The sequence below is a fragment of the Manis javanica genome, chromosome 9, assembly GCF_040802235.1.
Source record: "Manis javanica isolate MJ-LG chromosome 9, MJ_LKY, whole genome shotgun sequence".
Taxonomy (NCBI): domain Eukaryota; kingdom Metazoa; phylum Chordata; class Mammalia; order Pholidota; family Manidae; genus Manis; species Manis javanica.
In genome coordinates, this window is record NC_133164.1 from 113,500,373 (window position 1) to 113,512,674 (window position 12,302).

At 44.7% G+C, this 12,302-nt stretch overlaps 1 long non-coding RNA gene across 1 annotated transcript; it reads left to right on the plus strand.

Annotated features, from left to right (window-relative positions):
- The first annotated feature begins 567 nt into the window (after nt 1–567).
- Nucleotides 568–11,653, plus strand: LOC108391458 (uncharacterized). The gene is made up of 3 exons (XR_005060512.2): nt 568–1,370; nt 10,754–10,939; nt 11,021–11,653. It is a non-coding gene; the product is annotated as an uncharacterized lncRNA (long non-coding RNA).
- Nucleotides 11,654–12,302: the final 649 nt, after the last annotated feature.

The window sequence follows — 12,302 nt, forward strand, 5'->3', positions numbered from 1 at the left end:
TTATTCACCCAAAAGCAGGACGCAAGTTTTTAAAGGTGTCCCCCTTCCTTCTCTACCAGGAAGGACAGAAGTTAGTCGCTGGAGATAACTCTAGACCCTACCCAGACCACACCAGAGGGACCTACACAGCAGACTTTCTCCACTGGCCCTTGTCTTCCATTAGTTCCCCTTACATTAACCTTCTCCCGTTTTTCATCCATAAACTCCAAGTCCATTTCCTTTGTCTTGTCACTTCCCTAAACATTGATTTTCTTTTGTTAAGAAGCTCTAGGAGTCCACGTTCTAACCACTGCTGGAATCACTCATCACCCACGCTTCCATGTGTACGTGTGACACACATGTTCATAAACTTCCATTTGTGGTCCTTTGCCGGTTTCATTTACAGGGCCCCAGGCAGTGCATCTGGGAGGGTGGGGGACAAAAAGGTTATGTTTTTCCTCTCCTACACCCTTTAGGCTTTAAAAATCTTTTATTTTTAAAAATTTTATTATTATTATTTCTGGGCATTCTCCCCTGCTCCGTTCCTCCTCCCCCTCCCACACTCCATATCTGTTTCTGTTTTTGCTCCTGATTCTGTTTTCTAGCTCTGGACGCCGCAGGTCCGAACGGCCCCTCTCCCCCAGTTGGCTGCGGCGGAGGACAGCCAGGTGCCATGTGCTCTGGGGCAGATGCTCCGCTGTGTCCCTTCCAGGCAGAGCTCTGGGCCGAGAACAGAACAAAGGAAGCACTCAGGATGGATCTACCCTTCTCTAGGCAGTGACATGTCATTCACCGAGATGCCCCTTTCAGCACCAGAGGATGGATTGTTGCCCGTAACCCTTCCAACAACAGGGACACATTCGGGGCCAGGAATGTGAGGGAGGGAAGTCAGGCTCTGCACAAACTCTGAGGATCAGAGTTGAGGCACAAATATGAATCTGTTGATCTCAGCAGTTTCCTTGAAATCTTGGGGTGAGACATCGTTCCCCTTTAGAGCCAGCTCGGCCAGTGTGTCAGAGATTGCCTGCGACTTCCCTGGTTTCAACACTGGAAGCCCCACGTCCTGGGGAGCCCCTGGCCCGCTGAGACAGTTGGCTGCCCTGGAGACAGTAGTGACCGACGCTTTATTGGACTGTTTGTCAGAGAATGGGACCGGGTGGTCCCAGTGCAGAGAATGAAGTCAGTGAGAAGAGACCGAAGGGCCATTTAAGCCAGAGAAGAGAAAGCTGGTGGAGGGCGGGGCCACGGCTATTCTGGTGACAGCCCTCACGTGTGTCCACTGGGTGGGCTAGAACGTGTGTCAGCTGCTGCCATCTCCACCCGAGCTCAGAGCCAGAGGAAATGGGTGTGAGTGGAGCCCGAACTTACTCACAAGGCCGAATTTCCTGACGGTAAGTATTCTTAGACACTAGAGTCAGTTTCTAAGATGGATTAGGTATTGTCCTTGGACGTCTCCAGCGTGGTCAATTCCTAAGGGCTTTACGAGTTTAGGTGTGGCCCGTGAGCTGAGGCCATGGGCAGGACACGTTTCCACGATTCCTTCCTAGCCTGCGATTCTGTTTCCATCCACCCATCTGTTATGGATCTGATGATTTTTTGTGCCCTGTTTTGCCTGTAGTTAAACTGTACTCTGACCAGGACAAAGTGCTCTGATTATAGTCTCCTGGGGGGTCAAGTCAAGCTTCTACAAAGCATGACAGAGAGGAAAGAGTAGCGTGTTTGTTTTTCCCTAAGGATGCTTACATTTAGAAAAAGTTACTTACTGGCCCAACAATTTCATGGCAGCAATATTAGAAGTTCAGGGAGAAAAATTCCCCGTGATCCTATTACTCCAAGAGGCCGAGTGAAAATCTACCTTCTCTTCCCCCCTCTGTCCTGATTTCCCCAGAATTTCATTAATGTTTAACCCTGGCTTCCAGCGTTGCCACATAAGATTCTCACATTATGGCAACTGGATCTTATTGAGCGATTAAAGGAAAAGGTAAAACAAAAAACCTAAACCCAAACAAAGTCCTATGTAATTGAGTTATTTCCAGTTTTTAAAATCAGTTTATTTTCCTTCGTGGAACTGGCTCACATTCTGGGAAGTCAAGCAAAGCCAGCTGGTGAATCACTGTGGTTTAAACTGGTAGAGCTCTGGGGCTGGTGGTGGGTTCTTGTTGTTTTAGGGATGTTTCCCCTTTCAAATAAACAGCTCTGTTTGTGGGAAGTGGAGTGCCATCCTCTCAAATTCTGAGCATTTCTTTCCACTCTGCTGTTCTTAAGTTGTTTCTTCTCACTGATCCCAGCCCACCCACCCTGGAGTCAGAAGCTGGTGGCACAAACTCTTTGGCTGGTCTCCTGATCGGCTCCTTACAGGAGTTCCTTGGTATATTTGTTGGGGTTCTTCAGAGAAACTGAACCAGTAGGATGGGTATATATGGAGAGACAGATCTGTTTGAAGGAATTGGCTGGCAAGTCCAAAATCTACAGGATGGGCTGTCAGGCGGAGGATCCGACACTGTGGTTTAAGCTCCAAGGGTTGCCAGGCAGGAGAATTCCTTCTTGCTCCTGGAGGTCAGTCTTTGCTGAGGTCAGGCCTTCAGCTGATTGGGTGAGGCTCACCCACGTTGCAGAGAGCACTTTGCTATACTTAAAGTCCACTGATTTAAATGTTACTCTCATCTAAATATACTCTCACAAAACATCCAGAACAATGTTTGACCTGGGTATCCTGGCCCAGCCAAGCTGACCCATAAAATTAACCATCACACTGGATCCTGTGTGCCCACGGGCTTAACACAATCCCCTGTAATAACCCTGACACGGGCCCCACTCGGCCCACCAGACCAACACCTATAATCTCACCGTGGGTCACTCTATGGAGAAGAAGGTAGAGGAGGATCTATATTCCACAAACTCAAATGGCTGTGAAAAACTCAACCAGATGGAACCAAAGTAATAAGCCCAGGGCTGTTGAGGCTAAATCCTTAATTCCGGGAGCAACACCTTGATTTGTTCATGAGCAGCTGTCTTCAAGTAAGAATATAAATACTTTTGGCTTCACGTTTGGATGTAAACCAGATGAAATAAATTATGCTCAAGAGTGGTATAAAGTAGGAGGCCCTGCACAGATATTAGTTTTATAGTTAAAGAAGTGGTTGTCACACAGCAGCACGACCGTATGCAGAAAGCACTGCAGAGGCCGGTTTGTGGGGGAGGAGGACCACTAGCTTCTTCATAAATGATTTCAGCAGCGAGCCGGGGACTTTCCCCATGAGGCATCTCCCTTTAAGAAGAGGAAAGATGCCTTTTGTCTTGCTTTGCTTTCTGCTGGGCATCTATTTAGAATTACAGGTCAATAGTGATGCTTAGTGGTACCAGCAAAAGGTCGCCAAATTTGAGGGTATCACTCTGCATTTTGTATTCTATTGATGTGAGAGAGGCTCTCCCTCTTTGTTTATCTATTTTTTTACTTGACTTTCCAAATCCCAACTTTATCGGAGAAATTCATGCAGTCATCAAGCAGGAGGTACCCATAAAAAAGGAATTTTCTGATTTCATTTTACTTTATCATAGTCCCTTAGTCACCCATATTATTCTCCTCTCAAAAACATCCGTTTTGAGTTTTCCTGTGTGTTCTTCTAACTTACCTTCCATACTTGGATGTGTATAGGATAGACATTAGTTTACATAACTGCTACTGGGCTACACATCTTCTTGTACTTATTGTTTTTCACTCAGCCTGCTGCTCTTGACAGGTAGCCTTCCTAAGGCTTACTGCACCTGTCACCTAGTTTTGGCCTCCTGGGCATATCCCACAGTTTCATTATCCACTCTCCCGCTGAAGGACAGTTAGATTGGCTACGACTGTTTACATTCACAATGGTGCTGCAAACATACAGTCTCTGTGTGCCTGTGTCGGGTCTCTGGGTATCACCCAGAATCAGTATTTATGGGCACACAGAGGACACACATGCACGTGTTTTCCCTGAATACTGACCAACTGACCTCCAAAAATGGGGTCAGCAGAGGATGCCTGCCCATCTGTAGTGCAATCAGGAATCCCTTGCCCCTTGTCTTTGTCAGCCCTTTGCTGTGACACAGCTTTTATTCTTGCCAGTCTAATGGTTATAAGGTGGTATCTCATTTTAACACACTTGGTGTTTCCCTGATCACTAATGAGTTTGAGACGCCCCTCATGTATTAATGGGCCATTCCAGTTTTACTTCTGTGAATTTCTTTTTATTTCATGTTTTTTGCCTATTTTTCTTTTTTCTTTGCTGATTTGGAAGAGTTCCTTAGATATTCTGGATTTTAATCTTTTGTCCTGGTTTTGTAGAATATCTTCCAGCCCATCTCCTGTTACCTTTGTCCAGGGTGTCTTGTTTTGAAGGCAATGCTTTACTTTGTTTTGTTTTGTTTTGTTGTTCTTTTTAGGGTAACAGTTGATTTACATTTGGCAGTACCCTGAAATGCAGTTTGGTTTCAAAGAGAAAGCTTTACTTTGGGTGTTGCTAAATCCATCCAACTTTTTCCTCTGACGTTTGTACTTTTTGTGCTCCTGTTTGATTCAGCTAACTTTTTCTGTATCACAAAATACTCCAAAGCGCAGTGGCTAAAGCCAACAATGTTTAATTTCTCTAGCTTGGTGAGGTGGTCCTTCTGGACTGGGCCTGCTTCCTGGGGTTGAAGGTGGCCTCGCATTGTGGGGCCCTCCGCTGGGATGGCTGGGCCTCTCATCTAGGCCTCCACCTCCAGGAGGCTGGCCCGGCTTCTTTGTGGTGGCCTCAAGGATCGCCAGCTGCAGGGGAGGGCAAGTGCCACTGAAACACGTGCTCTTCAAGCCTCTGCTTCTTCATACTGCTGGTGCCCGGGGGGCAAAGCAAGGCACATGGCCAAGCCCAGATGCAAGGACTGGGAAAAAACTCCATCCACCTCCTGATGGCCAGAGCTGCAAAATGGGTGTGTTTGTCTGTTTTAATAAACTTTATTGTTTAGAGCAGTTAAAGGTTCACAGCAAAACTGAGCAGAAGTTACAGGGTTTATGTACACCCACTACCCCCAGCATGTACAGCCACCCTCACTGTCAACCTCCCTGCCACCCCCCACCCCCGCAGAGGGGGTCATTTGTTGCCGTCGATGAACCTGCATTAACACTGACACATCATTATCTCCCAGAGTCCATGGTTTACCTTATGGGTTTACCTTGGTGGTGTGCATCATATGGGTTTGGTCAAATGCATCACGCTGTGCATCCACCAATACAGTATCATACAAACAAACTGCCCTAAAAGTCCTCCATGCGCCACCTGTTGTTTAATTTTTTTTCCCAATCTGCCTCTGCTGCCCCAAGTTTCTAAAGATATTCTCCTCTCTTTCCTATTAGTAGTTTTATAGTCTTAAAACTATTCGGCATTTCTTTACATTTGTGATTTTTAATATATTTAAATACATTATTTAAATTTTAAACAATTTCATTCATAATTATATAGTAACATTTATTATATGATGTGTTGTTATATGTAACTATTACAAATAAATTTAAATTTTTTTAAATTTAAATCTATTTTTTCCACCCAATGAACCACATTTTCTGAGATCCGTTTTTATGTCACCTTCTTCCCCCTGCTCTGTAGTGCCAGCTCGATCATGTGCCGATTCCCCATATGTACACATGTTCCTCTGTCCAAACTTTCTCCTATTTGCCTCTCCCGTGTCTATGCTTTCCAACATGGGTCCTCTTTGAAGGAGCTAGGCCTTCTTTGCTCTTCTTTATCAGAATTCCCTTGGCTATTTGTGGACTTTTCCTCTTCTTGATTAATTTTAGGATTTTCCAATTAAAAAATTCATCCTGAATTCATACATTTCCAGGGTCTAAGGTATAGCCCAGTGACTATAACTAACTATACCATATTTTATACTCAAAGGTCTCAGTGCAAGTTTAGTGTTCTCATCATAACAACAGAATGGGAATTGTGGGAGGTGAAGGAGGTGATGACTCACCCTGTTGAGGTAATCATCGCATACTATATACATACATATATCAATCCCACTGTACACCTTAAACTCACATATTCTTATGTGTCAATTATGTCTCAGAAAAAGCTGGAAAAACTCATGTTGAGATTTTGATTAAAATTGCATTGAGTTAGAAATTAATTTAGGGAAAATTAACATGTAGTCTGTGCTTAGTTGGCCCATATATGAATAATGTACATATCTTTCTATAGTTAGGTGGTCTTTTATATCTTCTTTTTGAATTATTTTTTTTCCATAATTTCATGTGATTTTTGGGTGGCTTAAGTTCACAGATACTTTATAGTTCTTGATATGTTTTCAACAATAGCAAACCATGTTGATTTTTTCCCCGGTATTTTACAAGACTTCAAGTGTAATAGATGTAGCCTAATGGAATTGTTGTAATGTTATAGTAAAGCTCTGAATCTGAGGAAAAATCATGTCATCCAGGGTTATAAGTCTTAATGTCTGAAGTGACATCATTCATCACGCCTTCTAAAATGCACCAAATGAGGATTTTCAAAATGAAAACAGCCTGTTGAAGTATTCATCCAAGAAATTTTAATAGATTTTTCTCACCCAGTAATGCAGGGGGTCAGTTCTCAGCACAACTCACAGAGGCATGAGGTCATGAACTACTCTCTCTGAAATCTGCTTTATTTCAACAGCTCCCAAGTGTTAAAGAAAATTAATTGCTCAACTGTAAAAACTCGGTCCCAGAGAAGTTTCAAAAACCAGCCAGATGGGAGAGAGCTTCATGACACACGTGGTCTTATACCCTAGCAACAAAAACCAGAGGGAAAAAAGCTTACATTTCTATTGTAATTTAATTGTAATTACATTTCTATTATACATTTAATTTTCCTTTGTTCTGGGGGATAAAAACTGAGAGAGATGAAGGACAAAACTTATATACCTGAGTTTTCCTAATGCCAGGTGCCAGGAATTATCACCCTATGCTCAGAAAAAATTATAACTGCTTATCATTTTTGCATAGAAAAAAGGTATATAAAATGAACCTTTTGAGAAACACATGTTCAGACGAGCAAATGGCATATGCATTATGTTTTTGCTTTTTCCCCTATTTTTGCATTATTTGTTTTGATTACTTTTTATTATATTTTAATCCTTTTTGCATTAATTTTTAAATATCTAGACCCAGTGCAAGTATTTCTGACAATGAGGAGGCATAATACATATAGTAGAACATGGGAAGCTCATTTCAAAGTACCAGCATTTCACTTAATTGAATCTTAGGTAAGAGTCACTTCTCTGAGCCTCACTTTACGTATCTGATGCAAGAGGGATTTAGATGATCCCACATGTCCTCTCAAACTCTCAGATTCTGAATGTCTTCTCAGACTCTTGCCTTTGGAAATAAACTTGAAGTTTCTATAAATAAAAGTGAAAATCCACTACTTCTTTAAAACCAGTTAGAAGCTTAGGGACATAGTAATCACCATATTTCTGTAATCTCTGCACAACTGGGTCAGAAACTGCCAGGATGGTGTGGTGAGTCACTCACATGATAGCAAGGAGCAAAGCGCCAACTTCATAGATCTTTCTGGAGTCCACATTTCTTCTTCTACCAGCTTCTTGAATTGCCATGAAAATTGGAATGTATGAGGATTTTGGTTTGTCAACAAGATAAAAGATTCACAGATAAAGTGAGTTATCTGCCTTTTGGTCTGACTAAAAGGTGACTTTACCAGAAATTATGCTGAACATCTAAGGAATTAATCTGGGTGAGTGAGCTCAGCCTGACATTAAGATGCTCTGATGCCCTTCTTAGCAATGATGCTGAAATAGCAACAGCTTTAGTTTGCTGAGGCAATAACAGCTGCTAGGGGAAAAAAGAGAGAGAGAGAGAGAGAGAGAGAGAGAGAGAGAGAAACTAGAAAAAGCCATTCCAAAGGTATAAGGTTAAGATTAAGAGTATAAGGTTAAGGTATAAGGTTAAGAGGCTATCCTCTTGAAAGGCTTGCTTAAGCAATCAGTCAATCAATGTCTATTGATTGCCTACTGGTCAAGACCTCACATCTGCATGCTTTGCCTTCCAGAGCTTATGATTTAGGTAACAGCTACCATCTCTTCTCCACGCCAATGAACTTTCTCAGATTACAGAGCAGCCCCTAGAATACATGTCATTGCTTCATTGGATCTTTGATTTTTCAATCCATTTCATTCTCAAGCTCCCACATTGGGAATCTACCCACTACTGGCTCTTAGCTGTCTGAGTCCGACATCCTTCTGGCTAACCATTCTTCAGTGGTTTTTAGAATCCATCTCAATTGCTTTTTTGTCTGCCTTTTCAACCTCATCCTGTCTCTAGCCTCTGGTTCTGCTGAATTCTGTCACCAAAGACCTTTACCCCAGGCTGATGTGGCGCATTGAGGGTTCTAGGCTTTTGCTTCCGTGTTCTTGCTGCCCCAGCAGAGTCCTGTCTGTCAACTGGAGCCCGCTTGTCTCCTCCCTCTCCTGGAATCTTCTGGACTTCTCTTCGGACCCACAAACATGCCTGCCTATTCCCATGCCTGCCTATTCCCAGCTGATGTGGTTGAGGTCCCTTCATCCCTCTGTCAGGTCGCACACCACTGGACATGCCCACTGGAGGGTCCAGATGTGGCTTCTTGCTAGACTGAGCAGAGCAGACCAGAGCAAGACCCCAGTGTTCTGGAAACCTGCTTCTTCAGGGCTCCCACTGAGGACTCACACTGAGACTTTTCTTGAGTTAGAGCTACAGAGATAAATTCATTAGAGATAAAAGGTCCCGAATTGATTTCCCCCAGCACAGAACAGCTTCCGCTGATAGTTGAAGCATGGTGACAAGAAAAACATGCATTCTTTGAACCCTACCCAGCAGGAGGACACAATTCCCAAAAGTCAATCTGCATAAGCTCTGGGGTCACGGAGCCTAGCTCTGGTAGATGGAGACACAGTAGTCCGAATTGCCTTCATCTCTCTTACCCCGTCATTCTCTTCCCCCTCATGGTGGTGACATCGTGCTGCGCCGGTCACCAGATCAGAGAGGCTGCTCCTCACTCCCACAGGGCACCGCGGAGTGTACCTATAATAGTGTCACCTCTCCGACCACTCCTTTGTGCCGCCTAGTCCAGACCCTCATTACCTCTGGCCTCCACTAAGGCAGGAACCTTAACCCTGACATTTCCAGTCCCACGCCGGTCGTTCCCTTTGTCCACTCTTAACACATCAGCTTCCCTTTCCCTTGAGAGAGGAAGTTCACATTTCTTAAGACGACAACGTTCTCCACAAGTTGGCCATCTCCCATCATTCATCACCACATATCCTATGAAATAAGGTGAAGAAAAGCCAGATGTTATCCTTGATCTGAGCTGATGCACCACCTCTCACATTAATTTCTGCCCTGGCATAACAAATGACTCACTGCTTCAACGTGCCCCATATTTCCACCTCTGGCCTGAGCTCCTCTACGCCTTTGCCTGGAGTGCCCTCCAGCACCTCCCGTCTCTTCTCAAGCTGATCTCAGATAGCCCTGCCGTCCTGCAGAACAGTTTTCTCTTCACGCCATATGGCATTCGGGATCTGTGATCTTGTGCTGTGTGTGGTTGCTTATGTGAATATCTTTCCTACCAGCCTGTAATCCTTTTGTATCTAGAGGAATGTAATGCTTCTCTTTGTGGCTGCCACAGTCATTGCTCATTGTAGGTACTCAAGGGGTGTTTGTTGAAAGGAATATGTCTAAATATGTGCCTGAATGCCTGGCTCCAGAGCTTGATTCAGACACACAAACACACTTGCACTATATGCACACCTATGTACATGCACGTTCAGACATACGTGCACACCTACCCTTACACACATCCATTCATGGTTGCACACTCACACATGCTCGTAAACAAACTCACAATGCACACACCTTCACACCAGACAACCCCACACACATTCACACACTCACATGTGCACACATGAGTGAACACACATGCACACCCACACTTTATTATACCTGCAAAAGAGGAGATTTTGCCAAGAGCATTTGGGTGTGGAGTGATGAGGGACCAGAGAAACCAGCCATAAGGAGGGTGAAGCGTCGGATTGTGTTTTGAGGGTACTCTTCTTCCCCACATTTGACAACTTTTTCAGGTGGAGGGGGTTTTATTTAGGTAACATCCTGGCCTGGCTCCCTCTGCTCAGAGAAGATGGGATGGCTTTGCTGATAGGAAATTTGGAGAGAACAACCCGAGGTGGTTGGCTCGGCCCCTCTCTGCTTTCCTCTTGGGAGCCAGCCTGCTGCCAGAGGGCAGGGGCTGGGCAGGGCGGGGCCGGGCCTCCACGATTACTTGCTTTTTTGCTCACAGATAGAACCCACATCTTCCACAGCAACTTAATAAAGGTGAGGCTGTAGCCTCCGCCTGCCGTTTCTCCTGCTTTGTTTCTCAGGTGCCTCACATGTCAGGCAGGGAAGAGAGAGTCACCTCTCAGGACTCCTCAAAGCCCCCAACAGAACGTGGAAACCAAGGCAGAATCTGAGTAATTCACCCCCTCTCTGCTCTGTGTGTCTTCAGTTCACTTCAGGGAATTGCATCTTGTTATCAACTGATGTGTTTATTTACTTACTGCTCATAATGGACGAGATGCCACTGCAGGTGTTTATCATATACATTTGATATATGACACTTTAATGACAAATGATATATATATGATGTTTCTAAGCTGTCTCAGGCTTAGAATCTCCTCAAACAAAAGGACCCATTCATATTTACCTCAGTTATTTACAGCTAGTTTTGTTTTGCAGGCAAGGATGCTCCTGCTCTGGTGGCTTCATCTCCCTGGGGAACTGGCCTCCAGCCCTGGCATGTTTGTTTCCCTCCGCCGGGTGTGCCATCACGGTCACTGTCTGTCGCATCCAGTCGGAGCTGCGTCTCTTTCGTTGGGGTGAGACGCTCCTGAAGACACAGTGAAGTACCCCTGGTTTTCACAGGTGAGCAATTCTGGGGTGAGATGGTCCCTTGCTCTGTCCCCCCTTTACACTCAGCGCTGATTTCACTTCTCTCTTCTTTAGGGTGGGACCAACGTGGAGAAGATTCTGAGATGAGGGTGGGGCTACAGCGCAGGTCCCTTGGGGCTGGTGAGGAGAGGGTGAGGGATGCGGATTACGGAGGGAGGGGGATGAGAGGCAGGCGGCTGGTTGGGGTGGCCAGGAACTCGGGGCGTAGTGTACAGCTGTAGTGAGCAGCTCATGTCCATCTCTGCTAGGAAAGGACAGGAAACAGCCTTGGGCTGCGGCAGAGGGCTCAGTCTTGGAGCGGGTGACAGAAAGGCTGGGCAGAGTGGTCAGCTTTTGACAGGTTTGGCCATGCAAATAAATTCAAGTCTGCTCGGGATGGTTGGCATTACTCTTCAAATGAGACTCGGACAGAAACAATAAACTCATCACACTAAAATCATTTCACCAACTCCGCTGTCACCAAAAGAAGTGTTTTTTGTTTGTTTGGTCAAAGGAATCTATCAATTACTGCAGGCTGCCCTCCGCCCAGGATCCACGCCAGCCTAAGCAGTACTGTGGAACCGTTGATATGAGCATTATAGTTATTTATGTCTCCAGGTAAAAGTGCTGCCCATCTTAGCGGGGGCCTTGCACCAGTCAGCTCTGGAGGAAAGCTGTAAAGTGGTTTTTTTTTTAATTGTACCTAAATAAAACAAGTGCTGTGAGAATTGTGTTCTATTTTTGAGGTTTTTGAGACTGGAGTGAGTCTCAAAACGTAGACTGTACAGGTCACGTGGTGTAATCCCATTAGACGTATAAATCTGTTCAATGACATCCCTGAAGTGTTGCTGTGAATCCTCTGATCCCCTCAGGGAGGTGAAGCCTCTGCTTCTCACACCAGAGCTCAGTTTCCAAAAATGTGACATGTGCCACTGCTGGTGTTCAAGGCAGTCTCAGTGACACAGAGATGACCCTCTTTTCCGTTTTAATGCTGATGTATCTATTTTATTATACATTAGACAAAAATCATCAGAGGGCAGACATTTCAAAGAAAAGTGGGGAGAGGCTGAGAATAATATAACAAGGGAAAGTGATTCAGCACATTTGGGGTCTGCAAACAGGAGGAGAGGTGTGGTGGGGGACCAAGTTAAGATGTAGGCAGAAAAAGATTAGATAGAAAATGTGGAGTCTCTTGGGGAAGACCTTGGAAGCAGTAATAAATGTGATAAATTAGCTTGTTTGTTAGAAATATTAGAAATAGCAAGAACAGGGAGAAAATAACATGGAATTCCTAGATAGAGTTGCTTAACTCTCTGACCACGGATGTAGTGAGGACATTTTGCTGGGACACTAGTAA